Raw genomic sequence first — 20,558 nt, 5'->3', positions numbered from 1 at the left:
ATGCATGCTATGTGTTTGTGAAAAAGCCCATGTGGCATTATGCACTTCTCTATGTTCCTATACTATTCAATGCTTGCTTTTCACAATTTTCCCCTATTATTTTATTAATTGAATTCAATTGTCAATATAAACGTGATGGTTTGTTACAAAGTAATGTTTGGTCTGTGCTACTCATGCCCTTTGCCAGCATGTCAATAAACACCTTGCATTCACTTGTCTTTTTATGCACTAGCTATTTCCCATTGATGGCTTTTCATATGTACTCGAGAGCATGTGTTAATGTCATCTACATTTTACTGTGCATTATTCACCCTCTTTTCTGTTTCCTTCCTTGTTGTATCTCTCTTTGCATTTAATTTTCTTTCTCTTCCCTTCTTTCAGGATGGCCACCAAGAAAGGAAAGGAGAAAGCAACTTCCAGACCACCAGCAAGAAGAGAAACTAAAAGAGCATTAGTGGCAGAGCCTTCTTCAACCGCAGTCAAGCCCTCAACAAAACGAGTCAAAAGGATAATAAAGGTTAACGAAAAGGAGAAAGCCTTTCCAGCAAAGGACGCTGCGCGATTTTTCAATCGCTACTGTGAGCAAATGTTCCCCATCCTGGCAGAAAGGAACTATAACAATGAATACCTTCTTACCCTTCCGTCCAATATTGCCACCTTTGTTGAGCCGCAAATTGAGCGAAGACAATGGGGTTTCTTATGGAGACAGCCGAGGCAGGTCAATCTCTCTTGGGTAGTTGAGTTCTACTCCAACTTCTACATACCGACCCTGCAGTCTGTTTATGTCCGGCAAAAGTAAGTCCCCATCACAGAAGAAGCCATTCAGCAAGTTCTAAGTCTTCCTCCTATTCCTGCAGGAATGGACACTTTTCAAGAAGCCACCCTTCAGCGCCAGAGATACCAATTTGACTGGGACTCCGTTCTCGGAGTCATCGCTTTACCTGGCAGCCGTTGGATCTACGGATACCACTGTACCCGCCCTAAGGGAATCTTGGCTTCCGCACTTACCTTGGAGGCTCGTGTATGGGCACAGATCATGTCCCATTACGTCTTTCTGAGTACTCATGAGTCCTCCTTCACTGCAGACATGGCTGTTCTACTATGGTGCATCCTTACAGACCAACCTCTGAATCTTTCAAGACACATCTGGAATGCTATGGAGCATTTACAAATCGCGAGCAACCTACCTTTTCCCGCCTTGGTCTCAGATCTTGTCTCAGCAGCCGGAGTCTCCTACAGAGCTGGGGACACCAAAGCCATGCTTCCACGGGATGATCAATATATCCCTCATGGGAAATACCTTAGACTTTCAGCAGCCACTACAAGCCAGCCTACTGAGCCAGTTGAAGATATTTCTTCTTCAACACCACAAGCATCTACAACCGAGAAATTGCTCCAGCAGATACTTGAAAAATTGGTTCAGCATGAACTGAAAGCTAAAATGAGAGAGCGCCGTAACGAGCGCCGATTCAAACACCTCAAGGAGCTACTCAAGGGACGCTTCAGAGACTCAGACACCCCGGACTCCACTTCTTTTACCAGCACCGGGAGCCATGATGATCCCGACTGTGGAGATACTGCCACCAGCCCACCCCTGTTCCTGATAGATGGCACCGAGGACGGTGCAAAGCCTTAAGTGTGGGGAGGTCGGTCAGTACCTGACTTCCGGAGGTAAATTCTCTTCTCTGGCACCAATAATTAGGATATTTTAGTTAGATTTTCTTTCTTTTATAGAATAGAATAAACTGCATAGGTTAGAATAGTTGCATGCATGTTCTACTTGATTGAAAAGACAATAAGTTTCTTTTAAAAAATCTATCTTTGGAACAAAATTTCACTAATTTTTTCAAAATTTTTATGATAAATCTGCTTGAGTTGTATTTGGAACATGATGTTTAAGCTAAAGAACACACAACCTGTGAAAGATTTGAGCCTTTATGTATGGTTACACTATTTAACCATAATCATTTTATTCTTGTGTGTTTACTTCTCTATGATTGTAATCTATATTTTGTTTTATCTTATATGTCCAGTATTTATTATATTTACATGCTTGCACATGATTGAGGCCATCATTTGTTTAAACTCACTTATCCAAATCAAGCCTACCCTTCTCAATTACCTTTGTTAACCACTTTGAGCCTTTAATTCCCATTTGTTCGATATTTTACCACATTACTAACCTTAAGCCGAAAAAAAAAATTATATATCCCAAATTGAATCTTTGGTTAGCTTAAGATAGAATTGTGTGTGCTAGTTAAGTATGGAAATTTACGGAAACAAAAGTTGTTGAGGAAATGTGTCATGAAAATTTAAAGGGAATTTGGATACCTACTCATGTGAAGATATGAGAATGAAAAATCTATGTGCATTGATAAGCTTTATTTATTTAAAAAAAATCAATAAATAAGGGGACAAAATTACCCCAATGTTAAATTCAGAATTCAAAGATCAATGCACATATGATAGAATCAAAATACAAAGTTGAAACATGAGTATGGGTTGAAAAAGGGAATTATGGGTAGCTAAGCATAAACTTAAAAGTATATAGAATATATGTATATTAGGTGAGAGCTTAGGTTAATTAAAGATTCAATTTATAAAGCTCACTTAACCATATGTATATCCTTACCTGCACCTTGGCCCCATTACAACCCTGAAAAGACCTCATGATGTTTGCATTGGTATATTAACTGTTGTTGATTGGTTAAGAGAAAAACAAAAGTTAGAAAACATGACTAGAAAAGAATTGAGTGATTACCCTATACACTAGAGATTAGAGTGTACATACATTATTAGTGAGGGTTCAATGCTTGAATTTTCATGTTTCCTGCTTTCATAAGCTATCTTCTTGCACTTTTATCGATTTTATTGTATAATGATAGAATTAGTGGAATTTGATTTGTAACTATTTTGAAGGGCTTATTTACTTTTGATCAAGTGGACAATAATCATATAGTTGCATTTATTTATATACGTAGGATTGCATTGCATTTCATGAGTTTCTGCATGTTCATACTTATTTTCTTGTCTCCTTCAATTTAGCATGAGGACATGCTAATGTTTAAGTGTGGGGAGGTTGATAAACCACTATTTTATAGTTTATATTGTGTTTAATTGTGTGGTTTTGTCATGATCCTTACCCACTTATTCATCAATTTAGCATGCATTTAGATTTCCTTCCTAAATTCGGTACATGTTTGAAAATTGCTTCCTAGAGACTTTAATTATTTACTTTTAATTCTCCTTTATTCCATTCGATGCCGTGATCTGTGTATCAAGTGTTTCAAGCCTTATAGGGTATGAACGAGATGGAGATTGGAGAGGAAGCTAGCAAAAATGGAAGGAACACAAGAATTTGAGGAGATAACCAGCGAGAAGTGACACGGTCGCATGGCTCATGCGACCGCGCGAAGGAGCACAAATCGCAGTGACGCGGCCGCATGGCTTGCGCGGCCGCGCGGATTGGAAAGCGCAAGCGACGCGGTAGCGTGGACGACGCGAACGCGTGGAGAGGAAAAAGCGCAAGCGACGCGTCCGCATGTACGACGCGATCGCATGACATGTGCGATCTACATAATCTGCAGAATTCGATGGGGCGATTTTGGACCTTATTTCGGCCCAGTTTTCGGCCCGGAACAGTAGACTAGAGTCAGAGAATATGCAGAAACAACACAAACAGTCATTCAGTAGTTTTAGATCTAGTTTTTTCACTCTCTTAGGTTTTTCTCTCTAGTTTTTAGGATTTTAATTTTCAATTGATCTTAGCATTGGAACATTGAGAAGAGTTATTTCCTCATCAAGACTTCATCACTCTAGTTTGTTCTCTTAACTTGGTTTTATTCTTTCATGTTCTTTGTTATGTTCAATTTTGTCATTCAGATACTTTTATGATTAATTAATGCAAGGATTATTTCTCTTTAATTCAATTTCAATTCCAATAATCATGTCTTCTTTTAATTCCCTTTTATGTGCCATGGATTCTTTATTTACAATGCATGAGTAGTTTCATTACTTGATAGGGAGTTGATTAAAAGGAATTCTTGAGTTGGAAGGATTGAAGGAGAATTTTATAGTTGGGTTAAATGTTGGATTGCTATCCTGTCACCAACGCCAATCCCTTTGAACTAAGTGGGTTGTAACTCGTGAATAGATCTGGCAGTCCAACTTGTTTGACTTTCCCTTACCTAGTAAAGGATAACCAAACAGAGTAACCGTTAACTATAAATCAATCTTAAAAATCACTCCGTCAATGATAGAGATTCTAACTAATCAATTCACAGTCAAGGCTTTTATTTATATTATTTAAAATTCCTCAATTTGAATTCCAATTTACTTAGCTCAACTTCTTGGAACATCTGATTAATAAAACATCATACTTTTCTGCAACTCGTTGGGAGACGACCTGGGACTTAAAACTCCCAGTAATTTTAATTTAAACTCTCTGTGACATATTTCTAAATTGATAGGCAGATTTTCGGTGAGTTAAGAACTATACTTGCAACGTAACCATTTTAATAAATTTTTAATTCACCAGCTTCTGCTTCCCATCAATCATCCCGTGGAAGCGTGGCTTTGGTGTCCCCAGCTCTGTAGGAGACTCTGGCTGCTGAGACAAGATCTGAGACCAGGACGGGAAAAGGTAGGTTGCCCGCGATTTGTACGTGTTCCATAGCATTTCGGATATGTCTTGAGAGATTCAGAGGTTGGTCTGTAAGGATGCACCATAGTAGAACAGCCATGTCTGCAGTGAAGGAGGACTCATGAGTGCTCGGAAAGACGTAATGAGACATGATATGTACCCATACGCGAGCCTCCAAGGTAAGTGCGGAAGCGAAGATTCCCTTAGGGCGGGTACGGTGGTATCCGTAGATCCAACGGCTGCTAGGTAAAGCGATGACTCCGAGAACGGAGTCCCAGTCAAATTGGTATCTCTGGCGCTAAAGGGTGGCTTCTTGAAAAGCGTCCATTCCTGCTGGAATAGGGGGAAGACTTAGAGCTTGCTGAATGGCCTCTTCTGTGATGGGGACTTGCTTCTGCCGGACATAAACAGACTGCAGGGTCGGTATGTAGAAGTTGGAGTAGAACTCAACTACCCAAGAGAGATTGACCTGCCTCGGCTGTGTCCGTAAGAAACCCCATTGTCTTCGCTCAATTTGCGGCTTAACAAAGGCGGCAATATTGGACGGGAGGATTAGAAGGTATTCATTGTTATAGTTCCTTTCTGCTAGGATAGGGAACATTTGCTCACAGTAGCGATTGGGAAATCGCGCAGTGTCCTTTGTTGGAAAGGCTTTCTCCTTGTCGTCCACCTTGATTATCCTTTTAACTCTTTTTGTTGAGGGCTTGACTGCGTTTGAAGAAGGCCCTGCCACTAATGCTCTTTTAGTTCCTCTTCTTGCTGGTGGTTTGGAAGTAGCTTTCTCTTTTCCTTTCTTGGTGGCCATCCTAAAAGAAGGGAAGAGAAAGGAAATTAAATTCAAAGAGATAAAGCAAGGAAGAGGGTATTGTAAGTGATAATCAATGCACAATAAAGATAAATGGCATTAACACATGGTCCGGATTACATGTGAAAAGCTCATCAATAGAAATATAGCAAGTGCATGTAGGACAATGGAATGCAAGAGGTTTATTGGCATGCAGGCAAAGGCATGAGTAGCATATATCAAACATTCAATGTCCAATTTAGATTACCATTTGTAACAAACTATCACGTTTGTATTGACAATGAAATCTAATTAATAAAATAATAAGGGAAAGTTGTGAAAAGCAAGCATTGAATAGTATAGCAACATAGAGAGGTGCATAATGCCACATGAGCTTTTTCACAAACATATAGCATGCATGGTGAATAGGGTATAGAAAATATAAAGATAAACATGCAAGTAATCCCTTAAATAGGAGAAAAATAATTGTCAAACAATTTGCAATAATCCACAGGCATATAATGGGGGATGATGACTCAAAAGGTTTCTAACACCATGTAAAAGGAAAAGAAGAAGAAGAAGAAAAATAAAAGTTTGAAAATAAAAAAAGAAAAGAAAAAGAAAAAGAAAATAATAATATATATACATAATAGAATAAGAATGATAGAAAAGAGAAGAAGGAAGAAGAAGGTAAAACCTTGTTAATGGAGGAGAGAGAGAGAGAGTGAGAGGTGAGATAGAAAGGGGAAGGGGGAAAAGAAGAAAGAAGGAGGGAAAAGAAAAATTAGGATTTGGAGGAAAGAAAGATAAGATAATTTGGCAATTGGGGTTTAGCTGTGCGGCGCATGCGACGCGGCCGCCTGGGGCATGCGTTCGCGTGGGGATGCGTCAGGGAAGGGGACACGATTGCGTCGGTCACGCGGTCACATGATCTGTGTTGCGCTGCTGGCGCGAGTGCAACCTCGCTCCAGCACAACTCTCAGTTCGATTCATTTTAATTGCCAAAATTGGGTGACGCGATCGCGTGGGTCACGCGATCGCATGAGTGTGCGTCAGAAAGTAATTGACGCGGCCGCGTCGGCGACGCGGTCGCGTGACAAGGATTGTGCTTCCAGCACCAATCCAGCACCACTCTCGCACAATATAGCATTGTGCACCCTTTTACGTCAAAAATGCAGGGCACGCGGTCGCGTAGGAGGCTATGATTCCCATGCGACGCGAACGCGTCAGGGACGCGGTCGCGTGGGTTAATTTGTGCCATTGGCATGACTCCAGCGCTCCTCCTGCGTAACTTTCTGTTCATTTTTATTTTTCTTTACTCCCCCTGCCACACAGACGCGTCGCTGGTGCGATCGCGTCGCACGGCGAATTTTTTTTTTTTTAAAAGAAATAAAGATATGTAATTGAAAGAGCACGAAAACACTAATAAAGAGAATAGTTATTAAAGAAGAAAAACTAAAAGTGAAGAAAAGAACGATCATACCGCGGTGGGTTGTCTCCCACCAAGCACTTTACTTTTACGTCCGTAAGTTGGACGCTCCAATAGCTCAATCTGCTGCGATGTGGGGATCTTCTAGGCGAAAGATCTCAAGCTTCTTATTTTTCTGCCCTTTCTCACCATGGTATAGCTTCAGGCGCTGTCCATTAACCTTAATAAGTTCAGAGCTTGAAGGATGGCTTAGGTGATAGACTCCGTACGGTTCAGCCTTCTCTACTCTATATGGACCTTCCCATTTTGATCTCAACTTACCGGGCATGAGCCTCAGTCGAGATTTGTAAAGGAGAACAAAATCTCCAGGTTGGAACTCTCTCTTCTTGATGTTTTGATCATGCACAACTTTCATATTTTCCTTGTATATTCTGGAGTTCTCATAAGCTTCCAGGCAAAGGTTCTCCAGTTCCTGCAATTGCAACTTTCTTTCAGTTCTAGCATTCTCAATTCCCATGTTGCACTCCTTAACTGCCCAGAAGGCTCTGTGTTCTATTTCAACTAGGAGATGGCAAGCTTTTCCATAAACCAAGCGGAAGGAACTCATCCCAATGGGTGTCTTGTATGCTGTTCTGTATGCCCACAGTGCATCTTGTAGTCTGGTGCTCCAGTCTTTTCTATGAGGCTTTACTATCTTTTGCAAGATACACTTAATTTCTCTATTTGACACCTCGGCTTGCCCATTAGTTTGGGGATGGTAAGCTGTTGCAACTTTATGGATTATCCCATGCTTCTTCATCAAGCTTGTTAGTCTCCTGTTACAAAAATGGGTGCCTTGATCGCTCACGATCGCTCGTGGTGATCCAAAGCGGCATATAATATGGTTTCTCACAAAGGAAACAATAGTGTTAGCATCATCAGTGCGGGTAGGAATTGCTTCCACCCATTTGGAAACATAATCCACAGCTAACAATATATAAAAATATCCACTAGAATTTGGAAATGGACCCATGAAGTCAATGCCCCATACATAAAAAATTTCACAGAAAAGCATATATTGTTGAGGCATCTCATCCCTCCTAGATATGTTACCAAATTTCTGGCATGGGTGACAAGATTTACAAAACTCAGCGGCATCTCTAAAAAGAGTAGGCCACCAGAATCCGCAGTCTAAGATCTTTCTAGCTGTTCTTTGAGGGCCAAAGTGTCATCCACTCTCAGATGAGTGACAGGCCTCTAAAATGGACTGGAATTCTGATTGAGGTACACAACGTCTAATTATCTGGTCAGCGCCACATATCCATAAATATGGGTCATCCCATATATAATATTTAGACTCGCTTTTCAGCTTGTCTCTTTGATGTTTCGAAAAATTTGGAGGAAATGTGTGGCTAACTAAATAATTAGCAACAGGTGCATACCAAGGGACTACCTCAGATACTGCTTGCAGGTTATCAAAAGGAAAATTATCATCTATAGGGGTAGAATCATCCTTAATATGTTCAAGGCGACTCAAGTGGTCTGCTACTAAATTTTGATTACCACTCCTATCCTTTATTTCTAAATCAAATTCTTGTAACAGGAGTATCCAACGTATAAGTCTTGGTTTGGATTCCTTTTTAGCTAATAAATACTTTAGAGCTGCATGGTCCGAGTACACTACTACTCTAGTACCAAGTAAATAAGCTCGGAATTTATCCAGAGCGAAAACAATAGCAAGTAGCTCTTTCTCAGTAGTAGTATAATTGGACTGGGCAGTGTCTAAAGTCTTAGACGCATAGGCAATAACAAAAGGGTCCTTACCTTCACGCTGAGCCAGCGCTGCTCCTACTGCATGGTTGGAAGCATCGCACATGATTTCAAAAGGCTGGCTCCAGTCGGGTCCTCTCACAATTGGGGCTTGAGTTAGAGCAGTCTTCAGCTTATCAAATGCTTGTTTGCAATCTTCACTGAACTCGAACTCAATGTCCTTCTGCAGTAATCTGGATAAGGGAAGTGCCACCTTACTAAAGTCTTTAATAAATCTCCTGTAGAAACCTGCATGGCCAAGGAACGAACGGACTTCCTTCACAGAAGAGGGGTAAGGTAAACTAGAAATAACATTCACCTTTGCTGGGTCTACAGAAATGCCATTATTAGATACCACATGTCCTAATACAATTCCTTTCTTTACCATAAAGTGGCATTTTTTGAAATTCAGTACAAGGTTTATATTAACACATCTATCTAATACTCTAGATAATCCATCTAAGCAAAGGTTAAAAGAATCACCATAAACACTAAAATCGTCCATAAAAACTTCCATACAGTCCTCAATAAGATCAGAGAAAAGACTCATCATGCACCTTTGGAAGGTGGCTGGTGCATTGCACAAGCCAAAGGGCATTCTCTTATAAGCATAAGTCCCAAAAGGACATGTAAAAGTAGTCTTTTCCTGATCCTCAGGAGCTATATGAATCTGGAAATAACCTGTGTAACCATCTAGAAAGCAATAATGTGATTTACTTGACAGGCGATCCAGCATTTGATCAATGAATGGAAGTGGGTAGTGATCCTTACGGGTAGCTTGGTTGAGACGCATGTAATCAATGCAGACTCTCCAAGCATTCTGAACTCTAGTTGCTATGAGCTCTCCATGCTCATTCTTCATGGTAGTGACTCCAGATTTCTTGGGCACCACTTGTACTGGGCTTACCCATTCACTGTCTGAAATGGGATATATGATACCGGCCTCCAATAGTCTGGTCACTTCCTTTTTGACAACTTCCAAGATGGTGGGATTCAATCTTCTTTGTGGTTGACGGACAGGTCTTGCTCCCTCTTCTAAAAATATTCTGTGCTCGCACACTTGAGGGTTGATTCCCACTATGTCTGCCAAACTCCACCCAATTGCCTTCTTATGCTTCCTCAGTACATCAAGTAACTGCTCTTCTTGTTGAGAAGTCAGTTCCCTTGCAATAATAACCGGAAGTTTCTGCTCATCCTCAAGATAAGCATATTTGAGATGTGGAGGGAGAGGTTTCAATTCTAACTTTTGATCATGGGCAGGCTCTGGATTATCTGGGGCTTGTAAAAATGGCGAAGTGTCCTCATTGTCAGTTAAGAGGGTCCCTACACTCGGACCTTGTCCAGTGTGCCTCTCTTCAAACTCTTCTTTTTGGACTTCAGCCACACTCTCGTCTATGACATCACACTGGAAGATAGAACGATCTTCTGGGGGGTTGTCAATGACTCCATTCAGATTGAAGATCACTATGCGGCCATCTATTTCAAAGGAGTATGTTCCTGAAAAAGCATCCAATTTGAATTTTGATGTCTTCAGGAATGGACTTCCAAGTAGGATTGATGATGGCTTATCTGAATCATTATGGGGCATCTCCAAGATATAAAAATCAGTGGGAAATGTGAGCCCTTTAATGTTCACCAAAACATCTTCAGCAACTCCAGCCACTGTAATAATGCTTTTATCTGCTAACACAAAACGAGCTGCCGACCTTTTTAAGGGAGGGAGCCTTAAAACATCATATATAGACAAAGGCATTATACTGACACATGCTCCTAAATCACACATGCAATCATAAATTACTACACCACCAATAGTACAACTAACTATGCAAGGACCTGGATCACTACATTTTTCAGGTAATCCTCCCATTAAAGCAGATATAGAACTACCTAAAGGAATAGTTTCTAATTCATTAATTTTGTCTTTATGGATACATAAGTCTTTTAGAAACTTTGCATATTTAGGTACCTGTTGAATAACATCAAAAAGGGAAACAGTTACCTCAACCTTTTTGAATATTTCTACCATTTTAGGATCAGGTTCCAGCTGCTTCCTGGGCTTCCTTGCAAGTTGTGGAAATGGAATGGGAGTAGTGTTTTTTGTGGGGCCTGCGCCTTTTTGTGCTTCTTCCTGTGGTTGAGCTATCTCTTCTTCAGCTATGTCCTGTATGTCTTTTTCCTCTTCAACATCTTCGATTTCTACCACCTCTTCAGCTGAGGTGTATTCTGGTGAGCTTGGTTCCTCCTGATTCCTCTCCTGCAGTGTGGTTCCGGACCTCAGGGTGATGGCATTAATGCCTCCCTTTGGATTGGGTAATGGTTGAGAGAGGATTCCAGTGGTGCTTGAAGGTTGGTTACTGGAATTTTGTGCTGAACCAAGCTATGTCATAAGAGCTTGCAGAGTAGAGGTGAAACCATTCAGACTGGCGTTAATACTATTCATGATGGTATTTTCCATGGCCAATTGTCTTTTCTCAAAAGCTTGTAATAAATCTTCATTAGAAGATACAGAAGAATGAGTAAATTGAGAGGGTTGCTGCTGATTATTCGGTGGTCCTTGGTTTTGCCTCAGGTGAGGTGCTCGGTAAGGTTGATTTTGCTGCATGTTGTTGTTATTATTCCACCTCTGATTTCCTTGATTATCTCTGCCTCCCCTATTATTATTGTCTCTCCAATTCTGGTTTGAATTGTCCTGCCATCCATGGTTATTATTTCCACTTTGATTGTACCCTTGGTTGGGGTGGTCATAGAAGTTGTGAGTGGATGCCACCATGTTGTCTTCTTGTTGGAGCTGCGGGCATTCATCAGTGTAATGGCTGTAATCAGCACAAATTCCGCCAATTCTTTGTGGAACTAGTTGTTGGTTTTGCTGCGGTTGAGTTTGCTGAGCTTGTTGATTCAACTGCATTTGCTTCAGCAGGTTGGTCATCTCACAGATGCTTTGATTTAGAGCAGCAGTCTCTATGCCAGAAGATACTTCTGCAACGGCTTTTGAACGGCCTTGCTTCTGTCTGTGGTTCTGAGTAGATTCAGCTAAATCACTGATCAATTGCCAAGCTTCATCAGTGGTCTTGTACTTCTTCATAGACCCATTGTTGGCACTTTCCAATGTGGTCTTATCTTGGGGCCTCATACCTTGTGTGATATAGCTGAGTAGCACGATCTTGTCAATCATATGGTGGGGGCATGCTTCCAGAAGATTATTGAAGCGCTCCCAGTATTCAAAGAGAGTCTCATTGTCATCCTGAACAATTGTAGAGATATCCTTCCTCAGTTTGTCAGTAACTTCAGATGGAAAGAATTTCTCCAGAAACTCCTTTCTGAGTGTATCCCAGTTGGATACATTTACTAGAGGTTGAGTGTAGTACCACTCTCTTGCTTTTCCCTCAAGAGAGAATGGAAAAGCTTTCAGCAGGATTGAAGTTTCATCAGTGCCATCACGCCTGACAGTAGAACAGGCTGCCTGGAAATCTCTCAAGTGCTTGATAGGCTCTTGAGCAGGTAGGCCATGAAACTTGGGCATCAAATTTAGCAGTGCGGTCTTTATTTCAAAATCCATAGCTACCGCTGGATGATGCGCTTGAAACGGTTGCATTGTAAAATCAGGAGCTCCTTCCTCCTGAATGGTAACTCTTCTAGCTGTCATGTTTTCTGCACGTAAAACAACCGAATCAGTAGAATGGGGGCTGGTTTCTTCCTCAGATTCACTTTCAGATCCGCCCTCAGAGCGGGCTAACCTACGCTGTTCTCGCCTTATTCGTGAAATTGTCCTTTCAATTTCAGGATCGAATATTAGCAAGCGCGGATCAGGAAGTGAACGCGTCATTTGACGGAAGAAACATGCAGCTCATAGTAGCAAAATTAAATAAAATGCAAATAAATAAATTCTAATTAATAAAATTAGCACTCTATTGCAACTCCCAGGCAACGGCGCCAAAAATTGATGGGAAGCAGAAGCTGGTGAATTAAAAATTTATTAAAATGGTTACATTGCAGGTATAGTTCTTAACTCACCGAGAATCTGCTTATCAATTTAGAAATATGTCACAGAAAGTTTAAATTAAAATTACTGAGAGTTTTAAGTCCCAGGTCGTCTCCCAACGAGTTGCAGAAAAGTGTGCTGTTTTATTAATCAGATGTTCCAAGAAGTTGAGCTAAGTAAATTGGAATTTAAATTGAGGATTTTTAAATAATATAAATAAAAGCCTTGACTGGGAATTGATTGGTTAGAATCTCTATCATTGATGGTGTGATTGTAAGATTAATTTGTAATTAATGGTTGTTCTGTTTGGTCATCCTTTACCAGGTAAGGGAAAGTCAAACAAGTGGAAATGCCAGATCTGTTCACAAGTTGCAACCCACTTAGTTCAAAGGGATTGGTGTCGGTGACAGAATAGCAATCCAATATTTAACCCAATTACAAATTTTCTTTCAATCCTTCCAACTCAAGAGTTCCTTTTAATCAACTCCTCATCAAGTAAGGAAACTACTCACGCATTGTAATTAAAGAATCCATAGTGCATGAAAGGGAATTAAAGGAAGACATGATTATTGGAATTGAAATTGAATTAAAAAGAAATAATCCTTGCATTAAATAATCATAAAAGTATCTGAATGACAAAATTAAACATAACAAAGAACATGGAAGAATAGAACCAAGTTAAGACAACAAACTAGAATGATGAAGTCTTGATGAGGAAATAACTCTTCTCACTATTCCAATGCTAAGACCAATTGAAAATTAAAATTCTAAAAACTAGAGAGAAAAACCTAAGAGAGTGAAAAATTAGATCTAAAAACTACTGAATGAATGTGTCCCTTGTTTCTGCATATTCTCTGACTCTAGTCTGCTGTTCCGCGCCGAAAACTGGGCTGAAATAAGGTCCAAAATCGCTCCGATCAAATTCTGCAGATCATGCAGATCGCGCATGTCACGCGATCGCGTCGTTCATGCGGACGCGTCGCTTGCGCTTTTTCCTCTCCACGCGTTCGCGTCGTCCATGCTACCGCGTCGCTTGCGCTTTCCAATCCGCGCGGCCGCGCAAGCCATGTGGCCGCGTCACTGCGAATTGCGCTCCTTCGCGCGGTCGCGTGAGCCATGCGACCGCGTCACTTCTCGCTGGTTATCTCCTCAAATTCTTGTGTTCCTTCCATTTTTGCTAGCTTCCTTTCCAATCTCCGACTCATTCATGCCCTATAAAGTCTGAAACACTTAACATACAGATCACGGCATCGAATGGAATAAAGGAGAATTAAAAATAAATAATTAAAGTCTTTAGGAAGCAATTTTCAAACATGTACTGCATTTAGGAAGGGAATCTAAATGCATGCTAAATTGATGAATAAGTGGGTAAGGATCATGACAAAACCACACAATTAAACACAATATAAACTATAAAATAGTGGTTTATCAGGCATCACCGTTGTCAATGGCTACATCCCATCCTCTCTGTGAAAATGGTCCAATGTGCTGTCACTGCATGGCTAATCATCTGTCGGTTCTCGATCATACTGGAATAGGATTTACTATCCTTTTGCGTCTGTCACTACGCCCAGCACTCGCGAGTTTGAAGCTCGTCACAGCCATCCCTTCCCAGATCCTACTCGGAATACTACAGACAAGGTTTAGACCTTTCGGATCTCGGGAATGGCCATCCATGGGTTCTAACTTATACCACGAAGACTCTAATATCTCGGACTCAGTCCCCTGTATTAGATATCTAAGAGATATTCATTCTATCTTGTTTGCATGTAGAACGGAAGTGTTTGTCAGGCACGCGTTCGTAAGTGAGAATGATGATGAGCTTCACATGATCATCACATTCATCATGTTCTTGGGTGCGAATGAACAACTTAGAATAGGAATAAGCTTGAATTGAATAGAAAAACAGTAGTACTTTGCATTAATTCATGAGGGACAGCAGAGCTCCACACCTTAATCTATAGTGTGTAGAAACTCTATCGTTGAAAATACATAAGAACAAGGTCCAGGCATGGCCGAGAGGCCAGCCCCTAAACATGATCAAAGGATCAAAAGATAATCCAAAGATATCCAAAGATGTAAATACAATAGTAAAAAGTCCTATTTATACTAAACTAGTTACTAGGGTTAACAGAAATGAGTAAATGATGCAGAAATCTACTTATGGGGCCCACTTGGTGTGTGCTTGGGCTGAGCATAGAGCTTTACACATGTAGAGGCTTCTCTTGGAGTTGAACGCTAGTTTGTAACCTGTTTCTGGCGTTTAACTCCACTTTGCAACCTGCTTCTGGCGTTTAACTCCATAATGCAGCATGGAACTAGCGTTAAATGCCAGTTTGCGTCGTCTAAACCCGGGCAAAGTATGGACTATTATATATTTCTGGAAAGCCCTGGATGTCTACTTTCCAACGCAATTGAGAGTGCGCCATTTGGAGTTCTGTAGCTCCAAAAAAGCGACTTTGAGTGCAGGGAGGTCAGAATCTAACAGCATCTGCAGTCCTTCTTCAACCTCTGAATCTGATTTTTGCTCAAGTCCCTCAATTTCAGCCAGAAAATACCTGAAATCATAGAAAAACATACAAACTCATAGTAAAGTCCAGAAATGTGATTTTTATTTAAAAACTAATAAAAATATACTAAAAAGTAACTAAATCATACTAAAAACTATGTAAAAACAATGCCAAAAAGCGTATAAATTATCCGCTCATCAGGTGCCTCCCACCAAGCACTTTTCTTTAACGTCCTTAAGTTGGACGGTCCTTTGCTTAAGCTTCCTCTCCCCTTGGTGTATCCGTTAGCAGGAACACCTCTAGCTCTTTTGGGAGCTTGTAGCCATGGTACTTCTTCACTCTATGTCCATTCACCTTGAAAGTTGCTTCACTTTTGGGATCAAACAACTCCACCACTCCATAGGGCTTTATCTCCTTCACCTTGAAGGGTCCTTCCACCTAGAACGGAGCTTGCCAGGCATGAATCTAAGCCTCAAGTTGTAGAGGAGAACCTCATCACATTCTTGAAAATCCTTCTTCCGGATGTGATGATCATGAAATGCCTTAGTCTTTTCCTTGTAAATCCGGGCATTCTCACTTGCTTCGTTCCTCAAACACTCGAGCTCCTCTAGCTGTAATTTTCTGGCCACATCCACCTTGGTTGGATCCATGTTGCACTGCTTTACCGCCCAATAGGCTCTATGCTCAATTTCCACCGGAAGGTGGCATGCCTTACCATAGACGATCCGGAAGGGACTCATCCCTAACGGAGTCTTGTAGGCCGTCTTGTACGCCCATAGTGCATCTCCTAGCCGGAAGCTCCAATCCTTCCTTTGTGGATTAACCACTTTCTCCAAGATTCTCTTGATCTCCCAGTTGGACACTTCTGCTTGTCCATTGGTTTGCGGATGATAAGCAGTGGCAACCTTATGCAATACCCCATAGCGCTTGAGCAGTGCCTCTACTTTCTTGTTACAAAAGTAGGATCCTTGGTCGCTCACAATTGCTCGTGGCGACCCATAACGGCATACAATGTGATTTATAATAAAAGAAACAACGGTATTGGCGTCATCAAGGCAGGTAGGTATCGCTTCTACCCACTTTGACACGTAGTCAACCGCTAACAGAATATATATATACCCACTTGAGTTGGAAAATGATCCCATAAATTCAATACCTTATACATCAAATATCTCACAGAACAACATAGGTTGCTGAGGCATCTCATCCATTTGGGATGTGTTTCCCGACTTCTGACACTGATGGCAAGACACACAGAACTGGTTAGCATCCTTAAATAAGGTTGGCCACCAGAATCCACAATCCAACACCCTTTTAGCTATCCTTTGTGGTCCAAAGTGGCCACTACATTCGGATGAATGGCAAGCTTCAAGAATAGGTTGAATTTCAGATTCTGGCACACATCTTCGAATTACTAGGTCTACGCCTCTCTTCCACAAGTGAGGGTCATCCCAAATGTAGTATTTGGAACCACTCCTCAACTTGTCCCTTTGATTTTTAGAAAAGTTGGGAGGGAAGATTTTTGCAACCAAGTAGTTCGCCATTGGGGCAAGCCAAGGAAAACTATCCAACACAGCATGCAAACTATCCAATGGGAATGAGTCATTAATCAGAATTGGGTCAAATTTTAAATTCTCAAGGCGGCTTAAATGATCCGCAAGTAAGTTGAGACCCATTCCGGTCCCTAATCTCAATGTCAAATTCTTGCAAAAGCAAGATCCAACGTATGAGTCTAGGCTTTGACTCATTCTTTGTCAATAAGTACTTTAAAGCTGCATGATCCGTGTATACCACTATCTTGGACCCTAGCAAATAAGATCTGAATTTATCTAAAGCATGAACAATAGCTAGGAGTTCCTTTTCCGTAGTGGTATAGTTGGATTGTGCTGCATCTAGTGTCTTAGAAGAGTAAGCAATGACATAAGGGAGTTTACCATCGCGCTGTGCAAGCGCAGCACCTACAGCATGGTTTGACGCATCGCACATTATCTCGAATGGCAACGTCCAGTTGGGGCCTCGCACAACCGGTGCTGTGGTAAGAACTCTCCTTAGCTCTTCAAACGCTTTCACACATGCACTGTCAAACTCAAAATCCACATCTTTTTGGAGTAGACGTGACAATGGCAAAGTAATATTGCTGAAATCTTTGATAAAGCACCTATAGAATCCTACATGTCCCAAAAACGAGCAGACCTCCCTCACAGATGAGGGGTGAGGTAAAGTGGTGATAACATCGACCTTGGCTGGTCTACTAAAATGCCTTCATGAGAAACTACATGTCCCAATACTATACCTTGTCTTACCATGAAGTGACATTTTTCAAAATTCAAGACAAGGTTAGTGTCAACACATCTAGCTAAGACCTTGGCCAAGTTCTCTAAGCAACAATCAAATGAAGTTCCATAAACACTGAAGTCATCCATAAAGACTTTCAGACAATTCTCCATTAGATCGGAAAAGACACTGGTCATACACCACTGAAAAGTAGCAGGTGCATTACATAGTCCAAATGGCATTCTTTTGTAGGCAAAGGTGCCAAAAGGGCAAGTGAATGTGGTCTTTTCCTGATCTTCAGGAGCAATGTGAATCTGGAAGTATCCAGTGAATCCATCAAGAAAGCAATAATGGAATTTACCCACCAAACGGTCCAACATCTGGTCGATAAAGGGTAGAGGGTAGTGGTCCTTTCTTGTAGCGGCGTTCAACCTCCTATAATCGATGCACACTCGCCATGCATTTTGTACTCTCTTGGTGACCACTTCACCATCATCCTTTTTAACCGCAGTGATGCCCGATTTCTTGGGAACTACCTGGACCGGGCTTACCCATTCACTGTCAGAAATTGGATATATGATACCTGCATCAAGTAGCCTAGTGACCTCCTTCTTTACCACATCAAGGATGGTCGGGTTGAGCCTCCTTTGCGGTTGCCTAACCGGCCTAGATCCTTCTTGGAGAAATATATGATGCATGCACTTGCGAGGGTCAATCCCCAAAATATCAGCTAGGCTCCAACCGATTGCCTTCTTGTACCTTCTTAGGACATCTAGGAGCTTTTCTTCTTCTTCACTGGAAAGCTCACTAGCAATAATGACCGGAAACTTTTGGTTGTCCTCTAAGAAAGCATACTTCAAATGAGATGGAAGAGGCTTCAGTTCACTCTTTGCCTCAAGCTGAGGTTTCTTTTCATCAAGCTCACGGAGTTCATTCTCAACAACTTCCTTATGTTCATCTTCTTGGTCATCCGTCTCTTCAACAATAGGGTAGCATAGCTTGTTGTGGTCTTCTTCTTGCACTTCCGCTACCACTTCATCGATTACATCACATCAGAGAACGGAATGCTCTTTGGGAGGATGCTTCATGGCTTCTTCCAAATTGAACTTGATAGTCTTGTCTCCAACCTCAAAGGAATATGTGCCGGTGAAGGCATCTAACTTAAATTTAGAGGTCTTGAGGAAGGGTCTACCAAGTAGAACGGAGGATGAGCTTCTATTTTCTGTTGGAGTCATTTCAAGGATGTAAATGTCGACTGGAAAGACCAAGTCCTTGATTACCACAAGTATATCTTCTGCTATTCCCATCACAGTGATCACACTTTTATCGGCTAATGCAAACTTCGCCGCCGACTTCATTAATGGAGCTAAATTTAACCGCACAAAAATGGATAATGGCATGATGCTTACGCAAGCTCCTAGATTACACATACAGTCATGAAAAGTGCGCCCACCAATACAATAAGACACCAAACAAGGTCCAGGGTCACCACATTTCTTTGGAATAAGTTCCATTAAGGAAGAAATTGAACTACCCAAGGATAATGTCTCCAACTCTCCTATCCTATCTTTGTGTGTACACAAGTCTTTTAGAAATTTTGCGTACTTCAGAATTTGTTTGATAGCATCAAGAAGTGGTATGGTTACCTCAACTTTCTTGAACACTTGAAGCATGTTTAAATCAAATTCTGGCGTCTTCTTTGCTTTCTTCACCAAGGAAGGGAATGGGATAGGAATGGACTCATCCACTATAGCTTTCCTCTTGGGTTCCTTAAGGCTCACTCCTTCTTCATCATGCTTTTTGTCTACCCCCTCATCTTCATGTGGAGCTTTAACGACCACCTCTTCTTCATGAATGTCTTCCATAACCCTAGGAGGTATCTCCTCCAATGTAGTCTCCGACCGTAGAGTGATGGCGTTGAGACCGCCCTTGGGGTTTGGTTGGGGTTGGGAAGGAAGGCTATAAGAGCTTGAGGGTAGGTTGGTGTTGTTGGAGAAGGACATGGACATCTTCAAAATCATGTCAGTAATATTGGCCAATTGAGCGCCCATGGTATCGAATTGAGCTTTGTAGCTCTCGTCCCGTTTCTCCATAGTGGCTTTAAGCTCATCAAATTGATTAGTGGAAGATGAAGAGGATTGGTTGGATTGTTGTCTATGGTGTGGTGCTTGGTTTTTGGTGTAGTTATTTTGGTTGGCTTGGTTGTTGTTGTTGTTGTGTTGGTATTGAGATGAAGATCGGTTGTTGTGGTAATGAGAAGAAGAATTGTTCCATCTTTGGTTTTGATTGCTCCCTTGTGCATTGTCCCTCCACCCTTGATTTTGATTACCACCATGAGAGTAGTTGTTTTGGCCTTGAGAAGGATAGGACGGACGGTTGTTATAATTCACATTGGCTACAATAAGGGCATGCTCCTCTTGAATTTGATGGCATTGATCGGTGTAATGTGTGGTGCTAGAGCACAAACCACAAACTCTAGGAGGGCCTTCAAGTTGAGCAACTTGAGGTGGGGCTTGGATGGCTTGGATGGAGTAGTATTCCTTTTGATCTTTTTGTATTTGAGTGAGGATAGTAGTCATGTCCCCAAGCGCCTTGGTTAAGCTTGCTTCGGAAGGGGACGGTTCTACCACACCCTTGAGAGGATTACTTCTCACCCTTACATGTTGTGTAGCCTCAACAACATCATTTATCAATTTCCAAGCTTCTCCCTCTATCTTGTTTTTTGAAAGGGAACCGCCACTAGAAGCGGTGAGCAATCTTCTATCTTCCGCACAAAGACCTCCGGTGAAGTAGCTAATGAGCAAGTGAGTGTTCAACCCATGGTGTGGACAAGATTCCAATAGCCTCTTGAACCGAGTCCAATACTCATACAAACTCTCTTTGTCCTTTTGCATTATACCTGAAATCTCCTTCTGGATGTAGTCGGTCTTCTCCGGTGGGAAGAATTTATCTAGAAACTCTCTTCTCAAGAAATCCCAATTAGTCACAATCTCATCCGATTGTGAATAAAACCACGTTTTTGCTTGCCCTTCAAGAGAGAAAGGGAAGGCAAAAACCATAATAGCCAATTCATCAGCTCCATGCCTTCGAGTCGTAGAACAATCAACTTGAAAATCTCTTAGATGTCGGATGGGGTCTTGACCCAGCAACCC

General features: G+C 41.4%; 1 non-coding gene across 1 annotated transcript; it reads left to right on the top strand.

The window, feature by feature from the left end:
* The first annotated feature begins 11,809 nt into the window (after window positions 1–11,809).
* Window positions 11,810–11,917, top strand: LOC112724265 (small nucleolar RNA R71). The gene has a single exon (XR_003163437.1). It is a non-coding gene; the product is annotated as a small nucleolar RNA R71 (small nucleolar RNA).
* Window positions 11,918–20,558: the final 8,641 nt, after the last annotated feature.

This window comes from Arachis hypogaea, chromosome 11 (genome assembly GCF_003086295.3).
Source record: "Arachis hypogaea cultivar Tifrunner chromosome 11, arahy.Tifrunner.gnm2.J5K5, whole genome shotgun sequence".
Taxonomy (NCBI): domain Eukaryota; kingdom Viridiplantae; phylum Streptophyta; class Magnoliopsida; order Fabales; family Fabaceae; genus Arachis; species Arachis hypogaea.
This window is presented reverse-complemented; position numbering and strand designations above follow the sequence as displayed.